The sequence below is a fragment of the Silene latifolia genome, chromosome Y, assembly GCF_048544455.1.
Source record: "Silene latifolia isolate original U9 population chromosome Y, ASM4854445v1, whole genome shotgun sequence".
Taxonomy (NCBI): Eukaryota; Viridiplantae; Streptophyta; class Magnoliopsida; order Caryophyllales; family Caryophyllaceae; genus Silene; species Silene latifolia.
Window position 1 is genome coordinate 230,164,648 of NC_133538.1, and position 25,184 is coordinate 230,189,831.

Genomic DNA, 25,184 nt, shown 5'->3' on the forward strand with positions numbered 1-25,184 from the left:
GAGGTGTATATCATCTCAGCCAAATTATTAGATAAGAAGTAATTTTTATTAACTCTCTTTTTTTTTTCTTTTTCATTCATTCATTTTTTTTTTCCTTTTTGGTGGCTGACACAGGACGAACCCTCTCGATCGAGGAATGATGCCACTCGATCGAGAGGTTCCAACTCCAATCCACTCGATCGACCACATGGACTTGTCGATCGAAGACTTTTAGGACCATCAATGGCTCGATCGACCATATAAGCTCTCGATCGAGCACCAACTTCAATACTCTCAACATTTCTCATTAATACTCACTCCAACAGTACAAAACGAGCCATAAACTGTACAAATACAACAATTTCCTCTACTACTACCTAGCTCAGCACAATGGTAGGCTAAGTATGGGATGTAGTTAAGGGCAACTGGCAGATATGGCTTAATGTGGAGTTAATGGGGCAAAACGAGAAAGGGGAGATGCAATAGTTCTCAAAACATGCAATACCGACCACAAACCAATGCGTATAGGCAAAAAGCAATCAAAACTCATACACATGCAAAACATGAAATGATGGGAGTACTACTCTCATTCCTAAATTAACCGGTCATGAATGCCACCTCTATATCTCAGAAATTATAAGTAGCTTACCAAAATTTCAAGTCGAGTCTAATTGTTCAACATATTTTGAAACGAAATTCGAGAAGATGCTTTGAAAATTACTAAAAGACGTGAGAAATTTGCAAGGCTTAAGCTAAAGCAATTCCAACATAGAAATGTTCCATTCCGACTCAACCTTAATGCAAAATTAAACGTGATTTTTTTTGAATTTATGTGAAATTTTTAAGTTTTTATGGGTTAAATAATTTTTCGAAATTAAGTGCAATGCATACGGAAATGCAAGAAATATGAATGCAAAACGAATGCAAATGCAGACTCAAAAGGATGCATATACCCTCCCCAAACCAAAACAGACAATGTCCTCATTATCTTCACAGCTAACCAACAGCAGCAAAAAGGGAGATGGGGTACGCAAACCTAATACATGTTCCTAAAATACAATAAATGAGATGGAAAAACAAGGGAAGGCGGTACTCACAGGACGGCTTCCCCAAACCAAAGATCAAACTAAGGGGACGAGTAGCCGTACTACTCGATGCGCGCATGAGACAAAAGCACGAAGAAGAGGTGGCTACGGCAACAAAATAGCGGTCCGTAGTCCTATTTGGTATTTTCTGGGCTAATATAAACAGATAGAAAATTAAGGGGGAGGGGGTGCACGAAATTGGGAAGTAACAAGAGGAGGAAATAAGGTGAAAAGAAATAAGAAAAGTCGAAAACTCCCCTATCTTCTCGATCGAGATGTTCTTTCTCCATAATCCTCTCGATAGAGTAACAAAGTTACTCGATCGAGCCTTCACTAAGGTCTGCTTCCTCGATCGACCAGAATGGCCTTTCGATCGAGGCTTTGACTTTCCAATTTCCCCTCGATCGAGTAGTAAACTACTCGACCAAATTCTTTATCAGCCACCTGCAAAACTAAACACAAAAATATATCCAAATAAATGTTTCACGCAAAACATTGTCTTAAAAATGCCTAACAAAAACAGAAATGGTTTTAAGTATATAATTTATTACAAATTGCATGGGGTTGTAAACCCGGCTTAACGAATAACGAAATACATCGCCCCTCCTCGAGGCTTTTGACTGAAAGCAGTTATTTCAGCCATCGACAGCTTCACTACCGTCCTTCATATATAGTATAGCAGCAGCAAGGCAGCGGCCTATCATAGCATCCATCACGACTCTATCAGCTCTTTGTCGTGCTTTCTTCCTAGGCGGGATAGAATCTTTCGATCCCTTTCCCGGGTCACAACTCGTTAGACCTGCATAAGAAGAAATATAGCGATTTTCCTCCAAATTGCTCCCGAGTCGGGGCGGAGGCGTCAATTCAAAGGCAGTATATGAATTGACGGAAGGATGAAAAGTAGTCGTACTAATGTCAACAAAAGGAGTGATACTACCTTTCATTGAAGCGGTATGGTCTTCGTTCACCTTCTCATCGCCAATCTGGACAGAGTCGGATGCTAACTCAATGCTGCCCGCAGCTATTGTGCTCGATCGAGCAACTAAATCACTCGATCGAGACTCTTCTTCACCAAATCCACTCGATCGAGCAATGGTAATAGCTCGACCGACCAAATTTTCTGCTGGGATTTCCTTGTCAAATGTCGCAATAAAGTAATTGTCCTCGAAGTCCGAGTTGTACACATCAAAATCCGTCTCGACTGTTACCTGAGCGACCTGGTGCGTAAGACTTTCAATTGAGGCATTCCTCGATTGTTCCATTTGTTGCGATTGAAGAGTGAGTGACGCTAATAGCGATTTCAACTCGTCAAACTCTTCGTTGTTGACAGCAGGAGGGGTTGGTTGTTGCGGTGGTGAAAAAGAATAGGAGGGCTCTCGGAAGCCTTGTTGATAGTACGGATGCGGTGGTGCATAACTGCGAGGTGGGGACGAAACATAGTGACTTTGTTTATACTGTCGATAAGCATAAACTTGGTCACGATCTGCAAGGCAGTGAACTGCATCGTGTCCCACAATCATCGCATCTCTCACAAAATACCTCTTGAAGCATCGCCATAGGACCCGAGGACCTATCAAACAACACTAGCAAGGAAGATAAGAACTGTCTCAGGAAATAAAATTCCCTGAGACGGAGGGGAAATAAACGAAACAAAAAAAAAACAAATAGGGCAATTGCCTCCCCGGCAACGGCGCCAAAATTTGATACCGTCGTTTTAGTATCAAAAATAATATTTATAAAACCAAATTACTAAAAGGTAGTAATAAGGGTCGATCCATAGGAGGCAAGATATCTGTTTTAACGGTCGTTTTATTAATGTCACAAATTGGGTTGATTCGATTTTAAAGTCTAAACTACAAAGAAGGTAAGGGATGAGAGAAAAGCAAGGGAAAGGGATAGCTAGGACAATCGGTTCACCGCGATTAATTAGTCTAGTAATCTAAGTTTAAGGTCAAGCAAATAGATCTAAGGGGTAACGAACGTCACCTTTCGGTCCTTAATTCGCCCTAAAGCACAAATAGCTTAGCTTTCGCCCTCACTACCACGCCCTAATGTATCGCTACGAGTCTCACCCTTTCCAATCTTTCGATCTAGGTCGAGGTTTACTACGATTTATAATCTAATTGCGTCGACTCAGAAAGACTATAACAATTAATTGTAACGAAAACAACATGGATCATATGAGCATTATCATAATAGATCGATTACTAATCTAACATAATTACGGTTCCCCTAATATCCTAGCAAGAGAATTAGTACTTCATAATTAATGAATAAAGCATAAGGGAAGAATTAAAGGAATAGAATTACCGATTAAAGATTAAGAATAGAAGCAGAATTTAAGATCCGGAACAAAATAAGGAAGAGGTGCCGAAACTGGAGAAGAGCTCCAGTCCCGTCTGATGTATCTCATGTGTTTGGCGTGCAAGCCTATTTTATAACAAAATAATGACTTGCTAAACCTAAATAACAAAACAGGCCAAGCCCGTCAAAGATTGTTGCTCGATCGAGCACTAAGGCTCTCGATCGAGTGATATTCCTTAGCATTCCTCTCGATCGAGAACAATTCCTCTCGATCGAGGACTTCTCAGCGCGTAATTCCTGCTTCGCGCACTGAACTTCAAACGGCTGTCATTTCTTCGTTACTTGTCCGAATCAAGCGATTTTTATGGCGTTGGAAATCTAAGAGGATAAGCTTTCATCTCCAATTCGAATCACCTGAATATCAGTTATAGAACTCGAGATATGGCTCTTTGAATTAAGCACTCGTAATTTGGAGTTCTTGTTTTGCTCGCCTAGCTTCTTTACTTCCGCGCGCATCTCAAATCAATAGTTCCCAAGCTCCAATTCAACTCATCTCCTAAATGCATGCCTAGGGACATGTTTTAGGCTTGATTTACTCCTTTCTGGCTCATACCTGCAAATATGACAAGAGAACCCAAAGTAGACTATTCGGGGCATATTCGTAGCAAATTACTACTAAAATAGCATAGAAATGTGTGCATAAATGGCCTATAAAGACTATGTAAAATGCACACATCAGAGGGTACCGTGAAGAGGCCAGTCGTGGAGGAAGGTGCACAAGAGACCATGGAGGCCGTTGCTTGGCAACAATGTAATACCATGATTAAGGCATGGTTGAGAAATTCCATTGACCCGAAACTCCATCCAAGCATAGTTTTTTCTGAAACCGTTGTTGAAATATGGAAGGAACTACGTGATCGATATTCTACCAGGAATGCGCCTCGAGTTCATCAAATCAAGGCAGATTTAAATGAGTGCAAGCAAGGGAAAAATCAATCCGTAGTCGAGTATTATACACAACTAAAGGCTATATGGGATGAACTCGGAAATTACACGAAGATACCAAAGTCTACTTGTGGAGCGGCTGCTGCTATTGCTAAATATCGAGAGGAAGAGAAGGTACACCAGTTTTTGATGGGGCTCGACACTACTCTTTATGGACATATTAGGTCCAATTTGTTGATGGAAGATGAAATTGCTTCCTTGAGTAGGTTATATGCCCTAGTTCTACGTGAAGAGCGCCATCGAATGGTGACTAAAATTAAAGAGGAGACCATGGAAGCGGCCATGGCAGCGCAAGTAACTGGCAACAATGCTCGGGTTTCTGATTCGAGTAAGGATGAAGATGCAGCGAGTATTATCCGTTGCACTTTTTGCAATAAATTATGGCATACTGAAGACAAGTGTTGGGAAAAACTTCGCATCTTCGGACGAGGAAGAGGTCGTGGTAGAGGCCGTGGAAGAGGCGGCAGAGGCAGAGGCGGATCGAACCAGCATGCCAACACTGTAACCACGACCAATGACGACGGGAAGCAGGGATTCACACAGGATGAGATGGCTCAGTTGCGGTCACTTTTAAGTGGTAAAAGTGAAGGTACTTCATCGAAATCAGGTATGAGTAAAGATAGTCATGGCCATTGGTTACTCGATAGCGGATGCTCGCATCATATGACAGGTAGACGAGATTTGCTAGAGGATATTTGGCGTGGTGTGAAGTCGACCGTAAGTCTTCCTGATGGGTCACAAATTGTGACGGAAGAACATGGGAAAGTAAAATTAAGCGACAATTTTATACTGAGAGACGTTCTTTATGTGCCAACTTTAACTTGCGATTTAATTTCAATACAACAATTAATTACAGAAAATAATTGTGTGGTAACTTTTTATAACGATCATTGTGTTATACAGGACCAATCTACGAGGATGAAGATTGGGAGGGGTGCGCACAATGATGGGGTCTATTATTTCAAGGGTGAGCGCAGAAACATGGTGGCACAAGCAAACATTGGTAGTGCAAATTCGAGCTTGTGGCACAAGCGTCTTGGACACCCATCTAGCAGTATTTTACCGTTTTTCTCTGATTTAGTTGGTTTTAATATGTCTTGGAATTCTAGCAATATTTGTGACGCGTGTTGTTGGGCCAAAAAAAATCATTCTATTTTTAAATTAAATAATAAGAGGAGTACGGACTTATTTGCTCTTATACATTTTGACATTTGGGGTCCGTATCACACCAAAAGTTTGTCGGGAGCACAATACTTCCTTACAATTGTTGATGATAAAAGTAGATTTGTTTGGGTGAAATTGATGCGTGAAAAGGGAGAGGCAAGTGATCTCCTAATGAATTTTTGCAAAATGACCAAGACACATTTTAGCAAAGACGTTAAGGTAGTTCAAAGTGACAATGGGACGGAATTTTTGTCCAACAATATGAAAGCCTTTTATAATGAACATGGTATGCTCTTCCAAACTAGCCAAGTTGACACCCCGCAGCAAAATGGTAGGGTGGAACGAAAGCATAGGCACATTTTAGAGAAAGCTAGGGCACTTCGTTTTCAGGGAAATTTGCCCATTGAATTTTGGGGTGAATGTGTTTTAACTACTGCGTATTTGATAAATAGAATACCTACCCGTATTCTTGATGGGGTAACTCCCCTCGAAGTGTTGTATGGGAAACGACCATGTTTTGACGATATTCGGGTTTTCGAAAGCATTTGATATGCCCATAATAAAGATAGGCCGAAAGATAAATTTAATGAAAGAGGTAAAAGGTGCATTTTCGTGGGATACCCTAGTAGAAAGAAAGGGTGGAGAGTGTATGACCTGACGAAAAGGCAAATTTTCGAGTCAAGGGATGTCATTTTTTATGAACACATTTTTTATTTTGCAAATGAGAAAGCCACGAGAGGATCACTTGACAGTCATATGCAAGAAACACCGATATTTGTGGATGAGTTATTTGAAGACACCTCTGATGATGCTAGAAATATTAACAAAATGAGAATGCAAATACCAATGACAACACAAGTGCTAAACATGGATCTGAAACTGATGCAAATGGCGCAATCGACGCGACAGAATCAGACCATGGTGCTGCTGGTTCTGTACCCGAGGCAGAGGGAAGAGGTGCGCGCCAAAAATTTGACCCGTATTGGAAGAAAGATTACTACTGTAAATCCACATGCCTCATAGACCCCACTGTTGTTGCTCACTCACCTCGATCGACATCCACAAAGAGAGGTACTCGTTATCCTTTGGTCAATTATGTTACTACCAATTATTTTTCTGCTAATTACAGGAATTTTTTAACAAAATTGGATGCAATACGAGATCCGCGAAGTTATAATGAGGCATCCAAAGTTAGAGAATGGCAGGAAGCTATGGGGAAAGAATTTGATGCACTTGAAGCTAATGGAACATGGCAAATTGTCGACCTTCCAAAGGGTAAGAAACCGATCGGATGTCGATGGGTTTACAAAGTGAAGCTTAAGGCGGACGGGTTCATTGAAAGATACAAAGCCAGGCTCGTTGCGCAAGGATACACGCAGGTTGAGGGTATCGATTACCATGAGACTTTTGCACCCGTTGCAAAAATGACGAGTGTGCGTTGCTTGCTTGCTGTAGCTGTTTCGAAGGGGTGGTCTATCACGCAGTTGGATGTAAACAATGCTTTCTTTCACGGAGATTTGGAGGAGGAAGTTTACATGCGGTTGCCACCGGGTTTCAAGAGAGGAAGATCAACTAAAGTTTGTAAGCTAAAGAAATCTTTATATGGGCTCAAACAAGCATCGCGGAATTGGTTCGCTAAATTGACCAACTCGTTGACAAGGTATGGTTTTATTCAATCATTAGCGGATTACTCGTTATTCACTTACAACAAAGACGGCGTTTTCATAGGAGTTCTAATTTACGTCGATGACATGATAATTGTCAGTGATAGTAAAAAAGCTAGCACACGTCTCAAGGTCTTTCTTGACAAGAGTTTTGGTATCAAGGACCTTGGTCGACTAAAGTTCTTTCTTGGAATTGAGGTAGCAAGTAGTTCGAAAGGTCTATTCCTTAGCCAACGGAAATATGCTCTAGAAATTATAAAGGAAGAGGGATTAGAAGGAGCTAAGCCAACCGAATTATCAATACAGCCGAACCATTCTTTGGCCTTGGCCGAAGGTGATTTACTTCGTGACCCAATGGTGTATCGACGTTTAGTGGGTCGACTCATTTACTTGACAATTACTAGACCGGATTTGGTATATGTGGTTCATATTCTAAGTCAATTTGTGCATGCTCCAAGGAGAGAACACATGGATGCGGTTTTGAAGGCTATTCGATACATTAAAGGGAGTCCGTGTAAGGGAATAGTGATTCAGCGAGACAATGATTTATTACTACGTGGCTATTCGGACTCAGAATATACGCGATGTTCATTGACGCGGAGATCATTAACTGGATATTTTGTCACCTTGGGACATTCACCCATTTCATGGAAAGCTAAGAAGCGGGCAACCGTTGTCAAGTCGAGTGCAGAAGCTGAATACCGAGCCATGGGAGTCGTGGCAAGTGAAGTTATTTGGCTAAAATCTTCCCTAAGATCACTTGGTATTATACATGACACTCCAATTGAGATTTTTTGTGATAACACGGATGCTCTTCATATCGCTAAAAATCCCGTCTTTCACGATCGCACCAAGCATATTGAAGTAGATTGTCATTTTGTACGACATCACATCTTGAATAAGACGATTACCACCGCTTACATACGAAGCAAATATCAATTAGCGCATATCTTTACGAAGGCGTTAGGCAGAGAAGCTTTTCAATATCTGCGTTCCAAGTTGGGCATTAGCTTGCCAAGTGCTCCAACTTGAGGGGGAGTATTGGAGAATATTGTGTAAATATATTCTAACAATATTTAGTTGTATATATATCTTGTATCCTTATTTGTAGGTTAAGTCTTAGGAAAGTAGTTCTTATTTTTGTGTATAAGTAGAATAGCCTGTAACCTTTTCTATTCATTCAAAATACACGTTCTCAATCTTTCTGTTTTGTTTTCGCTCATATATATATATATATATATATATATATATATATATATATATATATATATATATATAGGTAAAAAAATGGCTTTGTGCACAGGATGGTCCCTTATCCATTTCTTTCTTTCTGGAAGGGAAAAAAAGTACCCCCATCATGGTGAACCTCTCCTTGTGATCGTGATGAGGTAGATGCCTTCCAGCAGGGGCAGATCGAATCGGAGTTTCCTTAGGTAGCCACCGACCTACAGTTATCCTAAAACTTACGTGCTTGGTGGAGAAGAAGCGAACAAAGGTACGCTCGCTTGTTGTCTTGTTCTCTACCTCGAATCGGGATCGCTCGCCGCTAGGTCGATTGGAGCAACATTATATGAGAACATATTACCAATATTCGGGGACAAGGGGCGGAACGACCTCTCGATCTACTTATCGCAGCCCCAGAAGAAAAACATCGTCTAGGCCTTCTCTCTTGCTCCGATCTCTTCTACGCCTAGGACGTTGTCTAGGCCAAGAGCCATAGTTAGTTGCTGTTTATATTTGGTTTTTTCGTTGTTGATACTGGCAAGACCCAAAGATGATGTCTCTGGTTGGTAGTGAGAGGATTCTTAGTACTGCATACTCAAAAGAGAGCGCCAAGTTAAAAAACAATCATTTTCTTTTGTTTCTTGCTCTCTCTTAGCGGGGAAAGGAGTCTATCTATCTGCCTAGCTTTGGTAGATTTCCTCAACGCAATCTAAAAAAATTCTACGAATCCTTTTTTGGATAAGTACGACGACTCAAAGCAGCGGTGCGGAATTGACTTTCTCATCCGTGGATCGATCTATAGTTAGGGGACAATACATACCAAAAGGTTCAAGAAAGGAAGATAAGAAAGCGAAAAAAAGGATTGATTTGAACTCAGTAGCCAAGCCAAGGTGAAAGGTGGGTCTAGGCTTCGGAAGCATAACGAAAATAGCCTCAATCTTCCTCGGACCTCGAAAGGAGCCAAAAAGCATAAACTAGGCTAGGCCTTCAGGGCGACTCGCTTAGCATGGTGAGTGAATCGGACCGCATGACACGATCGTCAAAGCTTTTGAACCCGAAAAAATGGAAAATGGAGGAATTCCCAGATTAAAATTTTAGGCGGGAAACCATATCTTAGGCAAGAAAGCATAAACTGTTGTCGTAAGTAATAAGTAATAAGAATTCCAATCTTAATAGAGTTCTCGGATTTATCTTTTTGCAGTCGAATTCTAGTTGGTACGCCCCGGGAACAACGATATAAAAGAAGTGCACTTCCTTGCCATAGAAAAGAAGCTCCTTTATGTTTCAAGGTACTTAATTGATGAAAAATTAAATTCATAGTAAGGATCAGGATAAGTAAACAACTAAAAGACAGGTTCTTAGTGAGAGTTATGATAGAATAACGGTACATAGATAAAAAAGAACTAAAATAAATGTTGTTAATGAGAGTTCCTATAGTCAGTAGAAAGGATTTAAAACAAGGTTCAATCCATGATATCAAGAAAAAAGAAGTGCACTTGCTAGCCATATATAAATAGAAAACTAGCACCCTTAAGCTCAAACCACAATCTCAGAGTAGGATCAATGGTCAGAAGGAACGTCCGTGAAATTAGTAACTTCATTCAAGAAGATAAGTGACCCATCGCAAACAGGCTTTGGGAAGAACTTTCTAAGAAGATAGAGAAGATAGGATAGGGTGCTTATCCATCCTACTAGCGGGGAAGATGTTTACAGTAGCATCTTTGAAGAGAAGGACGGGAAAGGTCATGCAACTTGATCAAATGTATGTGATAGGAATGAGACTAGTTTGCCCTTATAAAAAAAATTCTGTCCAAGTATGGTCGGCTAATTGGGGACTTAAACCCCCCTTTTACCCGCATTGAATCTCCTTTCTTTTCGACAGGATGTGGTTCGGGATGAGCTCTGTTCGAACGTAACAAAAGAGGAGCGAGAGGAACGGGCTTGGGTTGGCCCGTCATTCCCTTGATACCTTTGGTACCTTGATCCTTTATATTATAGTAGTATGCTTGGCTTGCTCGAAACGAAGCACACGAAACCATTGACCCTGGCTCGAAACGAAACTACTCACTCGGTCCCTCTCCCGAGCATGATTTTGAACATAAGGTGGAACGATCGGAATGCCTTTAAAATTAAAAGAAAAATGCGAGAGTGTTGGCATGTGGCTTTTTCTTCCTCGAACGTGAGGCATAGGGTGGGCAACTATTCAAGGTCTATGAATGGACAAGCAAGGTGCAAAGCCCTTCCTACGCTAAGAGGACTTTTCAATTTGAATAAAGGATTGAAACCCAAAATGGACAATGGGCAGGGGCTTTCATTCTAAGGCCGAGGTTTAATATAACCTGCCTTTTCATTATAATGTGAGTGGAGGGTTAAGTCCCGCCGCTAAAAGCAAAAGCTAAAAAGCACTGTTTTATGAGCCCGTGTTTCCGCAACAAAGGCCTCTTTTTTGATCGTTCGGGTCGAGTTGAAAAAGAAGATGCTTGGGCTCGAAAGGACATTAGGTTAGGGTCGGAATGGATGCAAAAAGACTCGGCGAGTGAACTAGGTTTTAGTATTCCTTCTCGAACTTCTATTTCTTCCGTTAAAGGAGATTCGAGAAAAGATGGAATAGGAAGACGTGTTTCCAGAACAAAGAAGATACGGGTTGAGAAGAGGAAGTTAGCAAAGTTAGACAAGATTGGAATGAGCATAGGAACATGTATTGATGTACCAAATCGGCTAATGCTCCCAGGTTGATGCGATGTATTCCACCAGTTGACTGGAAACTTTATTATTGGTATATCGATCGGTCCAGCACGGATTGAAATAGGAGCCGGTTCGACAGAAAGCTTTTGAAAACACAGTGCGCCCAAGTAAATAAGGAATGAGATGAATACAGAAGTTAAACGAGCGTCCCACACCCAAAAGGTGCCCCACATAGGTCTTCCCGAAACCCCCATTACTAAAGTTAACAGCGTAGAAAAAGCACCCATTTCTGTACCGGTTCCGGAAGAGCGAATAAAAAGAGGATGTTTTGTTAATAGGAACAAGAAAGTGTTTATAGCCGTAACGATATAAAGAAGAATACTCATCCGAGCCACAGGAACATGTACATAGAGAATACGAGAATTTCCACCTTGTTGAAAATCTAGTGGTGCTACCCAAAGACTTAAATGAATAGCCATTCTTTATTAAGAACAACCAAGATCCAATGAGAATTTGCGCGTAGCTTTTGGTCTTTGACATCAAAAAAAAAAAAAAGGTTGTAATAAAGAAAGAGAAAGGGGACTAGGGACCCTTTAGACTTATAAGTCTAAGGATACGTCCCGCTAGAAGGAGTATGAATAGTTAGATGCCAAAGATAAAAGAGTGAATTTTAAAAGAAAGCGAATTATTTAGGAAAATTTTACATTTAAATTATGTTAGAAGGTGCAGAAATTGCCTCTCTCGAGATGTGCCCTTTTTCTTGGAGAAAGAAACGGGATTCTATTCTTTCATTTTATTTAATAAGCGCCAGCCATGACATCTTTGAAACCTGGGACTAGCATCCTTGTTCATTATGAAAACTTGCTATTATATATGCTTCTGATTCAACCTCTGAGGAAGACTTTCGGGCATGAGACGTTCGTTCCCTCGTAAAAGTATGAAAGAAAGTGAAGTGTTAGCTTAGTGATGGAAGCACACGTGCTACAATTTCAACAGGAGAGGAAACTTGCTTGGTTTTAAGCGCGAAAAGATTTTATGAAAGTCCCGCCTTTCCTTTACTTTAATGCGGTTTATGATTCCCGCTTTCTTGTGTGAAAGTAGCGCTGAACGAGTATATAGCTTTGGTCCTGCCCATAGCCGTACCGGGATTGGCCCTTTTTCCCATAAAGAAGATCCTTTCCCACGGGAATTTTATTCTCTTTTGCTAATGCTAAAGCTTCAACTTCCTCTGGAAATGCGTCAACTTCTGCTTCAAAAAGCTCCTCCACTCGCTCCTTTCACTCGCTGCACCTGTTTCAACCAATGCCGGATATTGAAAACTAGTTTTTCAAAAAATCAAGAAATTCGATCGACGAGATTTCACGTGAAAAAGTTGCTCCAAACCCGTAAATTTTTGTGTCTTTCACTTTGAGGTTATCCTTTGAATTTTTCATTATTTTTCAGTTAAAAATGGGACAAAATACCTTACGCTAATAGTTGTAAAATTTCCAATCAGCACTTTAGTAACGAAAATCACGGGTTTAGTCAAAAGTGACACTGATTTTGTGATTTTATTAGGGAAAATTACTTAGTAACGAAAATCACGGGGTTTTACTAACTTTTGAATTTTAAAAATCCATTTCACTAGTAAAAAGTGATTTGCAACGAAAATCACGGGGTTTTGTCAAAAGTGAGACTTTGTTTTTTGATTTCACTAGTAAAAAGTGATTTGCAAGAAAATCCTCGAGAAAATGAAAAAGTTCAAATCCTTTTTTAAATTTATTAGTTAAAATCAGATCACAAGCGAAAATAGCGGGTTTATTAAAAATTTTTATTTTTAAAGTCCGGTTCACTAAGAAAATCAGGTCATGCCGAAAAAACACGGGTTTGTTTAAAAAATCTTTTTCTTTTTTTGATTCTATTAGTGAAATCAGTCGAGTAACGAAAAACGCCGCATTCTTTAAGAAAATCTTTTCTTTTTTCGATTTCAGTACTGAAAAGCGCTTAGTACCAAAAAACACGGGATTCTTTGATTTTCTTTATTTGAAAATGCCATTTCACTAAGAAAATCAGGTCATGCCGAAAAAACACGGAGCGAGTGAAGAGCGAGCCAGTTGTTTAAGAAAAAGTCACATTTAAAAAGTTTCAAATTAAAGTTCATTTCAAAAGTAAAAAGTCATTATGTCGAAAAAAGCCGGGTTCTTTGAAATTGTTCCAATCTCTTTCGCCCGTTCACTAGTAAAACGACTTTATGTCCCAAAATCACCGGTTTGATTAAAAAAATCTTTTTTTATTTTAATTTTCTTAGTGAAAATCGTCGAATGACGAAAATTCACGGGTTTAGTCAAAAGTCACATCTGATTTGGCCATTTCAGTAGTCAAATCAGGTTATGTTAAAAAATCGCGGGTTTGTTTAAAAAATCTTTTTCTTTTTGCCGTTTATTAAGGGAAAAGCCGTTTTGTCCGAAAATCGCGGGCTGGAAGAAAAAGTGCGCATGATTTGGCCAAATCACTAAGAAAATCGTCAAATGACGAAAAATAGCGGGTTTGTTTAAAAAGTCACGTTTGAAAAGTTCGTTTCACTAAGAAAAAGTCATTAGTAAGCAAAAACACCGCTTTCTTTAAAAAAATTTTTATTTTTTCACTAAGAAAATCGTTTTCCCACCCAATGTTGTTGGAAAATCTCCCTTTTAAATAGGAAACGAGGGAACGAGAGGAGTTTACGGAGCGAGTAAGATGTTACAGAATTAGGCTTAGGAAAGACTAGGTCTGCTTCCAAGCTGGCTGAAGTACATGCACTTGCATTCTATCTAATGCTTTTATGAAAAAATGCGCCCAAAGAAGATGTGATCAAATTTCCGTTAATAATCTCCCTTTTCAAATGCTTCTTTTTAAGCTTCACCGGCAAAAGGTTGTCGATGACTAAAGGTAAGCGCTTCATCGCCCACCCATTCCGTTCTATTGAAGCAAGCAGCAAGTTTTCCATTTCCTGCTGTTTATGGGGCATTTCCAGCTGTTGAACCAGATGAACCAAACAAAGCTGCGGCTGTTGAAAGTCATTCCCTTGGATCGGGTAGACTCTTCTTCTTCTTGAAAAAGGGAAATAACGTCTTTAAGGTCCATATCGGAGACTAGAACGAGTTTTGCACCTTTTACTGGTAATTAAGTATTATATATGAATGAAATTTCTTTCTTAAATAAAAAATGCTATGTCAAGGGGTTTAATACAGCGTGCCATGACGTCTTGCATTCTTGCATTTTAAAGCGTGTGTTTCATTTCGAGCCTTAGGTCTAAAAAGAGGGGCGATGCCAACCCAATCATACTTTTTACCGAGAATCATAAAAGAAAGTAAAGTATTATCTTATATAATATAAAGAAAAAATTTCATGATCATTCTGTTATTCAATTAATTCTCATTATTTAGTCCTCTAAAGCGAGCGAAAGCCTTTGTTATTATGGGGGCGAGTTGGCTTCTTTTATATTTGAAGCGTTGATTTTGCTTTTTAGGACTAAAGCCAGATGTTTGAACAATAGTCCAATTATTTAATTACTGTAAGATCAGAATGTAATATAGTATGGGACCTCGCCTTCGGACCTTTTCTTTTCATTTTATATGGCTAGCAAGCAAGTGAACGAATCTCGTTATTGCACATGATAGGACTGTCCTTGAGCCTTGAGCACCTCCGCCGTGCTCGCCATGTCGCTCTCCAAATCCTTTTCTTACTTCGGTCATTTCATCTTGATGCCCCTCAAGTGTCTCTACGACCACTTACAGCTGGAACTTTAAGTACGGACTCTCTAAGCAAAGCCACTTGCCGGGCTGAAGGAATTAATTCATGAGCTGCTTTCCCGACAGCTAAAAGCCGAAAGCGATAGTACGAGAGAAAGCAGAGATAGACGATACCACTACTAGAGAACAGCAACTTGGCTAGCTCTCTTTCCTTTTCTTACTTAAACCGCTTACGGAAAGTATAGATTGAACCACTGACCTACGAGCTTATCGCACTAGCCGTAACAGCAACAGGTGTAAACAACCTCATCCGCATCCTAGCCGGAAAATAAGGATCCAGGAAGAGCAAGAGTACCGCCCGAGAAGAACTACCAGAGCAAGAAGGATTGAATTCATGAACTTACCGTAACTTCACTAACGGTTTTTTCTAGCAGTTTTCTTTCTCTTCACGAGAGTCTTTCGTTTGTGCTGCTTCCCGTAACCGAAAGTCACTCTCGCTTAACTGACTACGATATGAGTTCTTTCTTCCTTACTCTATCACCTAGCCTTAGTGGGCCTAGCTGACCGGCACAGAAAGGAAAGGAATTTATTTCGCTTCGCACCATGATTGACCGAAAGCCACTATGGGTAACTCAACCACCTTAACAATCTCCTCTCCGATCCCTATCTCCTATATATATTTATATTCCCAACCCATCCTAAGGAACAGCCAGCCCCCTTTCTTTCATTCATCCTTTATCTACGGGCTATGGCTCACGAAATGGAACTGTAAATGGTTATCCGAATTCTCTGGATCTGGAAATTGAAGGTATGCTGCTATACGAACTGTAAGAGATGCTAGGCAAGGTGGCGCACATATACATATAAATGGATGACGAGAACTGGCTCTCCATCTAAGCAAGATGGTAGTAGGTGGAAAGCTTTTGGCTCTAGCTTACTCAGCTACAACTACTGTGACTTCCACTGCTGCTACTAAGCTAATAAGATCGGGGAGAGAAAGTGATTAATGTTAATTTTATTTGATAAGAAAGAAAGGAAAACAAGCAGGGAGGTAAGAGTGAGTAAGACTAGGTTATAGCAACACAACAGAGGTTAGTCTTACCGGAGCAAGAGATTTCGTCCTTACGAAACCTTGACCCAGACACGAACTAATCCTTCTCTCTCTCGAATGTATGCCCGGTTTTCGTCGAATCTTTTTGATCACCTTCGAAAACAAAGCGGAATTCCGTCTTGACATGATGAATAGTGGTGCCCACCTGCAGCGTAGACTATTTCTCGAGCTTTCTAATAAGAATGAAAGCGCATCCTTTCTTTTTTTTTAAAGCATCTGCTTTCTTCCACTTACTAGTAAAGGGAAGGCCCCTTTCTAATAGAAGGTAAAGCCGGCTTTTGGCTTTTAGAGAATCTTTCTTCTTCAATTATGCACGAGGTTGTCTTCCTTTCTTAGGAATTAAGCGATGAGTTGGGTAAGCTTCTTAAGGGTATGGCTTCTCCGGGGCGACTAAGGACACACCCAAGCAAACGATCGGTAAAACGGGTCTCCTTTGGTACAATCTCCTCTTTCGGGTCTATCCCGTACGCTTGTTTTCAAAAAGTAGAGTCAAAAAGCATTCTATGAAAGAATTCCTTCATAGATAGAGTAGAGAGAAATGGGAGTAAGCCTTTGGTATTCTGTTCTTATTGCGTAGTCCCTGTCTATTTCTATCTAGAAAAAGAGACCTTCTTTAAAGCGGAGAAAGATCAGTCCATTATTTCGAACTAAATCACATACACATAATATATATATAAGATATATAAGGTATAAGGGGGTAAGGCTTGAGTCTACTTTCAATTAAAGTTTCGATCGAGTAGAGTAGAAAGAAGACTCACTACTCAATTCGAAGGCGAAACCCCTTGCTGCCTTTACAAAAAAAATATTTCCCCTTTTTCCTTTTTTTGTTTGAATATGCTTAACACACTTTCTGGTCGTCCCTCCAGCATACGGGGATCGGCCCTACGCACCGGGGACGAAGCATAGAGGTTACTTTAGCCTGTTGTACTGGAGTGCTTCATCGTCAAAAGAACAACAATGGGTTGTAGCATTTTCTATGGATTTGTCTAGAGGATGTAAAAGAGGGCTTCTCGTCTAAAGGCAGGGGTGAGCTTTCTCACTATAGAATTCGCACTACGAACGAAAGACCAACGGGGATTCAGGAGGAAAAGGAGTAGGAGCTAGCTTTCATTGAAGTAGAGGCACGAAGTAGCGAAGAATTTCGATTTAAAGAAAAGGAAAAGTGTGAAGAACTCAAATGGAAAAGACTTTCTATCCCACGAATCCAAAACGCATTTTTGAAAGCCGAGGTTACCGGAGGTAACCACGTCACTGATTTATCCAACGAAAGCAATCGACATGATGATTCCTAGCGAAAACTCGCGAAAAGGAAGAAAGCCGGAAGCTTCGATTGAAGAGATGCGATCTTGCACCATCTTCCACTTTTCTCGAGATCCGGAGTTTTTCGAGAAAAGGTCCTATCCTTCAATATCATGATTGGGTCAACCAGGCCAGATCATGAGTAAAATATCATGATCGGGTCGACCAGGCCAGATCATGAGTGAATAGAAAATCGAAAACGTACATAGCTGTTCCAGCGGAAATACTTGGAATAATTCTACCACTTCTACTAGGAGTAGCCTTTTTAGTGCTAGCTGAACGTAAAGTAATGGCTTTTGTGCAACGTCGAAAGGGTCCTGATGTAGTGGGATCGTTCGGATTGTTACAACCTCTAGCAGATGGTTCAAAATTGATTCTAAAAGAACCTATTTCACCAAGTAGTGCTAATTTCTCCCTTTTTAGAATGGCTCCAGTCACTACATTTATGCTAAGTCTGGTTGCTCGGGCCGTTGTACCTTTTGATTATGGTATGGTATTGTCAGATCCGAACATAGGGCTACTTTATTTGTTTTCCATATCTTCGCTAGGTGTTTATGGAATTATTATAGCAGGTTGGTCTAGTAATTTTAGGGGGCGGCCGTTCGGTCGCCTATGATACTAGGACCAATAGGTAAAAAATGGCTTTGTGCCGCAGGATGGTCCCTTATGCATTTCTTTCTTTCTGGAAGGGAAAAAAAAGTAGGACCAATAGGACCAATAGGTAAATCATCATCAAATCTTGTTCCGAAAGTTTCGATGGATCATTTACCATTAGTTTAGTTTATTCCAACACATATTTAGTAAGCTAAACAAAAAAAAAATTGATTTAATTAACAAAATATAAACTTAATGTACAAATATACAATTAGGTATACTAAAATGGCTATAGATGCATGAAAACGAATACTAGGTGCGTGAAAATTGTTACATGCATGAAAACGATTACTAGGTGCATGAAAATATCAGACTCTAGGTGCACGAAAACGAGTTCTAGGTGCGTGAAAATTATTAGATACATAAAAAATGAGTACTATGTACATGAAAATTAATAAAATGTTTCTCGTCTCGATTCCGGTCAATAATTTATACCTTTTAAATAAAAAAATATGTTATCTAGGCATAACATTCTATGCCAAATCCAAATATGTCGTTATTTTTTACAAAAATAATCCTTATGGTGGAGTTCTCATGGTTCTCACTATGTAGGTGGTTCTCACTGGATCCCAAATCTATATATATATATATATATATATATATATATATATATATATATATATATATATATATATATATATATATATATATATATATATATAAGAGATCATGTAAGGCCATGTATATGTATTGAGTCCATAAGTTCTATTATGAGCCATTGGATGGAGGGAGATGGAGGGATGAGATGAACTCACCAAAAGGTGGTTAAAAGCCTAATAAACACACTTCACTAATCCACCTAATTAAACACTAATTTGCTATATATTTGTTTCCACTCACTCATTTCTCTCTCATCTCACACATTTCACCCACCTCCTCTCTAAAACCCCAAAAAAATAAAAAAACCCAAAAAATCCCAATAAATAAAAAATCCCAAAAATAAAAAAAACCCAAAAAATCCAAATAAATAAAAAACCCAAAAAATCCAAATAAATCAAAAAAACCCAAAAAAATCAAAAATCCAATTAAATCAAAATCTTTTTTCCTTATACACCACTACCTCACCCAACACCATCCACCCACCGCCACCGTCTCACCACCCGATCTCGTTTCACTTTCAGTTAACGTTTTTTTTTTTTTTTCCAGAATATGTCTTTTTTTTTTCTTTTTTTTCGGTTTTGTGGTATATTAGTTGTTTGGACTTTTTTTTTTCTATTTGTTAGTATTAATCTTAGACATATTAAAGTTATTATAATGCATATTTTGACATTTTAAATATCGTCTTGTTTTTTATTTTTTCAAATGTCGTTTCTTTTAAATTCGTCTTGTTATATAAATTTTTCAGTTTTAGTATTTAAATTTAAATGTATATTTATTTATTTTTTCTCAAATTTCAATGTTTATAACTTCAACCTCTTGTTATATAAAATTATTTAAAATCTCGTCTTGTTAAATTTCGTCTTATTTTATGAAGTTTTCGGTTTTAATATTTAAATTTCAACGTGTATAACTTCAATTCACATTATGTACAACTTCAATGCACATTATGTGCAACTTCAATCTCATCTTCTTATTGTGTTGGTTTCAAATCTTAATTTATATTTATACTAAAGTTATACAATTTTGTACTAAAGTTATACAAAAAATCATTAAAGTTATAATATTATGGACTAAAGTTATACGATTTTGGATTAAAGTTATACAAAAAATGAATAAAGTTATACTATTATGGACTAAAGTTACACAATTTTGGACTAAAGTTATACAAAAAATGACTAAAGTTATACTATTATAGATTAAAGTTATACAGAAAAGGATTAAAGTTATACAAAAAAGGAGTAAGTTATACAAAAAAGGACTAAAGTTATACTATTATAGACTAAAGTTATACAAAATGTGTACAACTTCAAAGACATTTTGTACAACTTCAATCAACATTAAGTATAACTTCACTGACATTATATATAACTTCAATCCACATTGTGTGCAACTTCAATGACATTGTGTTCAACTTCACTATTATTATGAATAACTTTAGTGCATATTTGTATAACTTTAGTCCATATTTGTATAACTTTAAGTCCAAATAACTCTAGTCCATAAAGTGACATTATTTAGTCCAAAATTGTGCAACTTTAGTCCAAAAATGAAGAGAAATGAGAAGAATAAGAGATTTAATATTTTAAGCGTATAACTTTAGTCCAAAATTGTATAACTTTAGTCCAAAATTGTATAACTTTAGTCCAAGATTGTGTAACTTTAGTCCAAAATTGTATAACTTTAATGCACGCAGTATATAACTTTAATAGACAAGATGTATAACTTTAATGCACCCAGTGTATAACTTTAATAAACAAGATGTAAAACTTTAGTCCAAAATTTGTGTAACTTCAATTTATACAATGTATAACTTTAGTAGTTAATAGTATAACTTTATTTTGATTATTGTATAACTTCAGCCCAAAATATGAAACTTGAAAAATGACAAATTAGAAATTAAAACAACAAAGATCAAAAATTAGAAAATACAATATAATAATAAATAATCTAACAAAAAAATATAGTGGACTGAAAAAGTAGATCTGAAAAAAAAAAATAAAAAAAAATCAAACTTTAATAAAAGAAAAAACCAAAATCCAAACCAACAATACTAGAAAAACAAAAATCCTTATCTAAAAAAAACCCATAATATGAAACACTGAAAAAAGGCCAAAAAAAAAATGAAAAAAAAAAAACCGAAAGACATCCCACAAACCAAATTCTCAAAAAAAAAAATAGTGTAACCAAATTCTCAAAAAATTTATATATCGTGTGTATAACTTTAATGCACGCAATGTATAACTTTAATAGACAATATGTATAACTTTAGTCATAAAAATTGTAACTTTAATGTTTCAAGGGTAAAACTTTAGTCGTAAATAGTGTAACTTTAATATTTCAAGGGTATAACTTTAGTCATAAAATGTATAACTTTAGTCGTAACTCGTAAATAAACAAACAATACTAGATCTGGAAAAATAAAGCCATTATCTAAATATCAAATTGTAATATAAGACATATTTGAAATAAAAAAAAATATAAAGTAAGTAAATAACAACACACAACAAAATAGTATAAATTGTATAACTTTAATTTTTGAAGAATATAACTTTTGTCGTAAATAGTATAACTTTAATGTTTAAAACGTATAACTTTAGTCGTAAATAGTATAACTTTAATGTTTTAAGTGTATAACTTTAGTCGTAAATAGTATAACTTTTATAAAAACCAAATAAATATGAAAAATCGTAATTAATCAACAAATATTAAATCTGAACAAATTAAATAACAACCCATCAATAACCAACAAAAATTAAAAAACCAAATAACAATAACAAAATAAAGTAAATCTGACCGGCCTATGACAAACACAAGCTAATAAATACCAAAAAAAACAAAAAAAAAACAAAAAAAACAAAAAAAAAACAATATATACAAAATCTTAAATAAATAAAAATAAAAAAATAAAGCCAAAAAACCGGCCTATGACCACCGGACCCACAAAACCACCATATTTTGACCCGTGGTGTTTAGGCGGCAGCAGGGAGGGAGAAAGGTGGTACGGCAGTGAGTGTGGTTGTTGATGTCGGTTGTTGCGGTGGACGTGAAGGAGGGAGGATGGTCAGATCTGGTGTTTAGGGTGTCGGGTTTGATGTTGTGGAGGGTGAGAGTGAATGAGGCGCGATGGTATCGGGGTGTGCGAGTCAGTGAGGTGGTAGGTGGCCGTGGGGTTGTCGGGTGGCCGTGGGGTTGTCGGGTGTGCGAGTCAGTTGTGTTGTCGGGTGGAGGGAGGTGGTCGTGGGGTTGTCGGGTGAGGTAGTCTGGGGTAGTGGGGGTCGATCTGCTGTGGTTGTTGGAGACGGTGGTCTGGTGCGGAGGTGGGGTGGTTGGCGGCAGGAGGAAGGACGGAGGGGATATTGGAGGTGTTTTGTTTTTGTTTGGTTTTTTTGTATGGTTTTTTTTTTTTTTGTTTATGAAATGAGAGAAGTGAGATAGAGAGAATGAGTGTGGTTGTGATAATGAGAGGAGAGGAATGATTAATGAGGGGAATAATTGAGTTGAGGAGGAAATTAGAGTAATAAGCATTTTGTTTAGTGAGATTAGTTTGTAACCTTTCATTTTGATTGAATTTCATCCCTCCATCCACTATATCCAAAGGCTTCTATAAAGACTTAGGGACTCATTATACATGAGGGCCTTACAAGAACCCCCCCCCTCTCTCTCTCTCTATCTCTCTCTCTCTCTCTCTCTCTCTCTCTCTCTCTCTCTCTCTCTCTCTCTATATATATATATATATATATATATATATATATATATATATATATATATATATATATATATATATATATATATAGGTAAGATCCTATGTGAAACGATCACTCATGAGAACGGTGAGAACGTATGTCTATCTCACAAACCACGTGCCCCCATTAATTTATTCAAATACTATACCCCGACATTTACTTTCACGCATCACCACCCAAATCGTGAACCTATAACGCCGGCGAAGTGTCGTCATTTACCACCAGCAATGTCGGCATCGATCACGCAGCTACATTTAAACATCTCCGGCGACCAAATTACACATTAACAACCACCACACCTTATGTAATACTCCGTATTTATAGTCTTGGGGGTACTCTATAGAGTAGCCCTTACTCTGTCGAGTAAGGGTAAGTGTCGCGACAAAATAGTTTCGACTGTTGGGCACTCGATCGAGTAGCTCGGGCACTCGATCGAGTAGGGAATACTCGATCGAGTACCTTGGGTACTCGATCGAGCGCCGGTTTTTGCGGGGGAGTTTTCGCGGGTTTTGTTAATTATGCGATTAGGGTATTTAAACCAATTCGTCTTTGTTTTAAAACACTTTTACCAAAACCTAAAACCTGTTTAAGAGAGAAACGTGATCCTTCTTCCTAATCGCATCCTTAACGATTCCGGAGTTGGACGGTCGATTCTCGTTGTTTTTCGTGTTGTTGGATTCCTTGCGTCGAGGGTAAGCTTCTAGCATAATTTTTATGATGTTTTGCTAGTTTTGGTCAAACCCTAATTTAGGGTTTGGGGATTTTATGAGTAGGAATTGAATAGTAGTCTTTATGTGTTATGTATGATAGGAGGAGAATTCGTAGAGGAGCCGTTTTGAGACAAATTTGTTTAGATCGTCTGCGTATTTGCTTTCCTGGTAGGATTTCCTACTCGGTATTAGTCCCATAATGGGATATTGGTGATGTCTTTGTAGTTAGTTTGTTTGATTGTGATTGTGATTGTGATTGTGATTGTGTTTGTGATTGGTTGTGATGGTTCTCGAGATGCGTTCTCGGCGGAGTGGGGTCACTTGCGGGAGTGATCTCACGCCCTAGTTTCGCCCTTCGTGGAACCCGCCACGGAAGGGGATGTGCACATTAATGATACTGGGGTTATCGCTCGTACGATGAGCGGGGCTTAGGTGGGAACAGGCGGTCCCCCAGCTGCGGGTGGTCCAAAGTGGACGATCGGTGTTGAGATGATGATGGAGTTGGTGTTGTGTGTATGTGTGATTTCAGGTCATTGCCTTATTGTTATTATCTATTTTGGTTTGTGTGATTAGTACGACCCGGTGTTGTTTTGTAAAACTGCGGTGATCCATTCGGGATGGTGAGCGATATTGAGCGAGTATAGAGACTGTGACTGGATAGTCGGGATGGCCACGACATGACGATAGAGTCTTCCATTGTAGTTTAGTCTTTATTTACATTTCATTTGAGAAACGATTAGTTGGAATAATGTATTGTACTTTCAGTTGGTTTGAGGATTGTAACTTATTCATTAAATTACTTATAATAAATGTTGTTTCTGTTTTGTCTATTTGATTATCATACCTCGGGCAACCGAGATGGTGACATCCTCATACCTGAGTGGTCCTGGTAAGGCACTTGGAGTATGGGGGTGTTACAAATGGTATCAGAGCGACGATCCTGAAACCTGTAACCAATGAACTTAATGAACATAGGGAGTCAATTAAAATGAACCCGGGGTAAAAGTCGTAGGAGCTAGTGCAAAGGCTTGGGAGACGTCCTAAAGTCGCAAGGGGTCGCCCTACAGCTTTGAACCGGTCACGTGGGGTAAATATGTGTTGAGTCATGTGTGTGCTTAGTAACTTGTGTAACAATGTGATGGAATGTGATGATGGATGGATGTTTAAATTGAAAGTTGATGAGATGAAAGGAAGGTGATGATATATATATAAACATTGTTGATAGCATGATGGAATGTTTTATAACGTGGCAATTAATAGCATGAATGTTATGATGTAATGTGATTTTATAAAGTTATCATGTTAGTATATGACGTAATATGCGGGTAGCTTTTACGTATTAGTGATACTTGATCGAGTAAGACCGACTTTCGATCGGATAGGTTTTTGACGAAATTGAGTCGAAGAATCGCGTTTTGGGGCACTCGATCGAGTAACTAGGGTACTCGATCGAGTAGGGGGTCACTCGATCGAGTAGCCTATATACTCGATCGAGTGGGTTAGTGACCGAAAGGTCCGTTTGGTTCGGAGTTTGGGTACTCGATCGAGTACATAGGGGCACTCGATCGAGTAGCCCGTCACTCGATCGAGTGGGTTTGGGTACTCGATCGAGTGGGTTCTGGGCATCGTGTTTTCGTGTTTTGAAGTTTAGTACGTATGTTCATATCTACCCTTTCTTATATATGTTTAGTTTCAAGATGCCGCCCAAGAAAAATGCCTTGTACGCTAGAGCAGAGCTTATGACTACGGATGACATCGTTAAGATGTTAGAGCACCAGGACGCTCTTACTGAGACCCTGAAGAGAGTGAATGAGGACAAGGATAAGAGTAAGGAGAAAGAGGTTGACCATGCTAAAGTCAGCCTCTATATTGCGAGGTTTAACCCGAAGGAGTACAAGGGAGTTGAGGAGCCTAACCGTCTTGATAGTTGGTGAGGGAGATGGAGAACATACTAGATTTAGTTCGCTGTCCTGATGAGATGAGAGTGGATCGGGCTGCATTCTATCTGAGGGAGGCAGCTGGCAAGTGGTGGGATTCAGTGAAAGTAAGTGCCAAGGAGATATATACCAACCAGGGGTTACCTGCTATACCTTGGGAGGAGTTTCGTAGGGCTGTGAGGAAGGAGTTTGTGCCGGAACATGTGAGGAGTAAGTTGAGGAGGAGTTTGATAAGTTTAAGATGACTCCGAGATGTCGTGGTTTGAGTACTACAGGCAGTTCAATGAGAAATCTAGATATGCAGAGGACA

The 25,184-nt window shown here is 38.7% G+C and overlaps 1 pseudogene; it reads right to left on the reverse strand.

Annotated features, from left to right (window-relative positions):
- Positions 1-8,556: 8,556 nt before the first annotated feature.
- On the reverse strand, positions 8,557-10,464 carry LOC141630202 (uncharacterized; annotated as a pseudogene).
- Between the last annotated feature and the right edge of the window lie 14,720 nt (positions 10,465-25,184).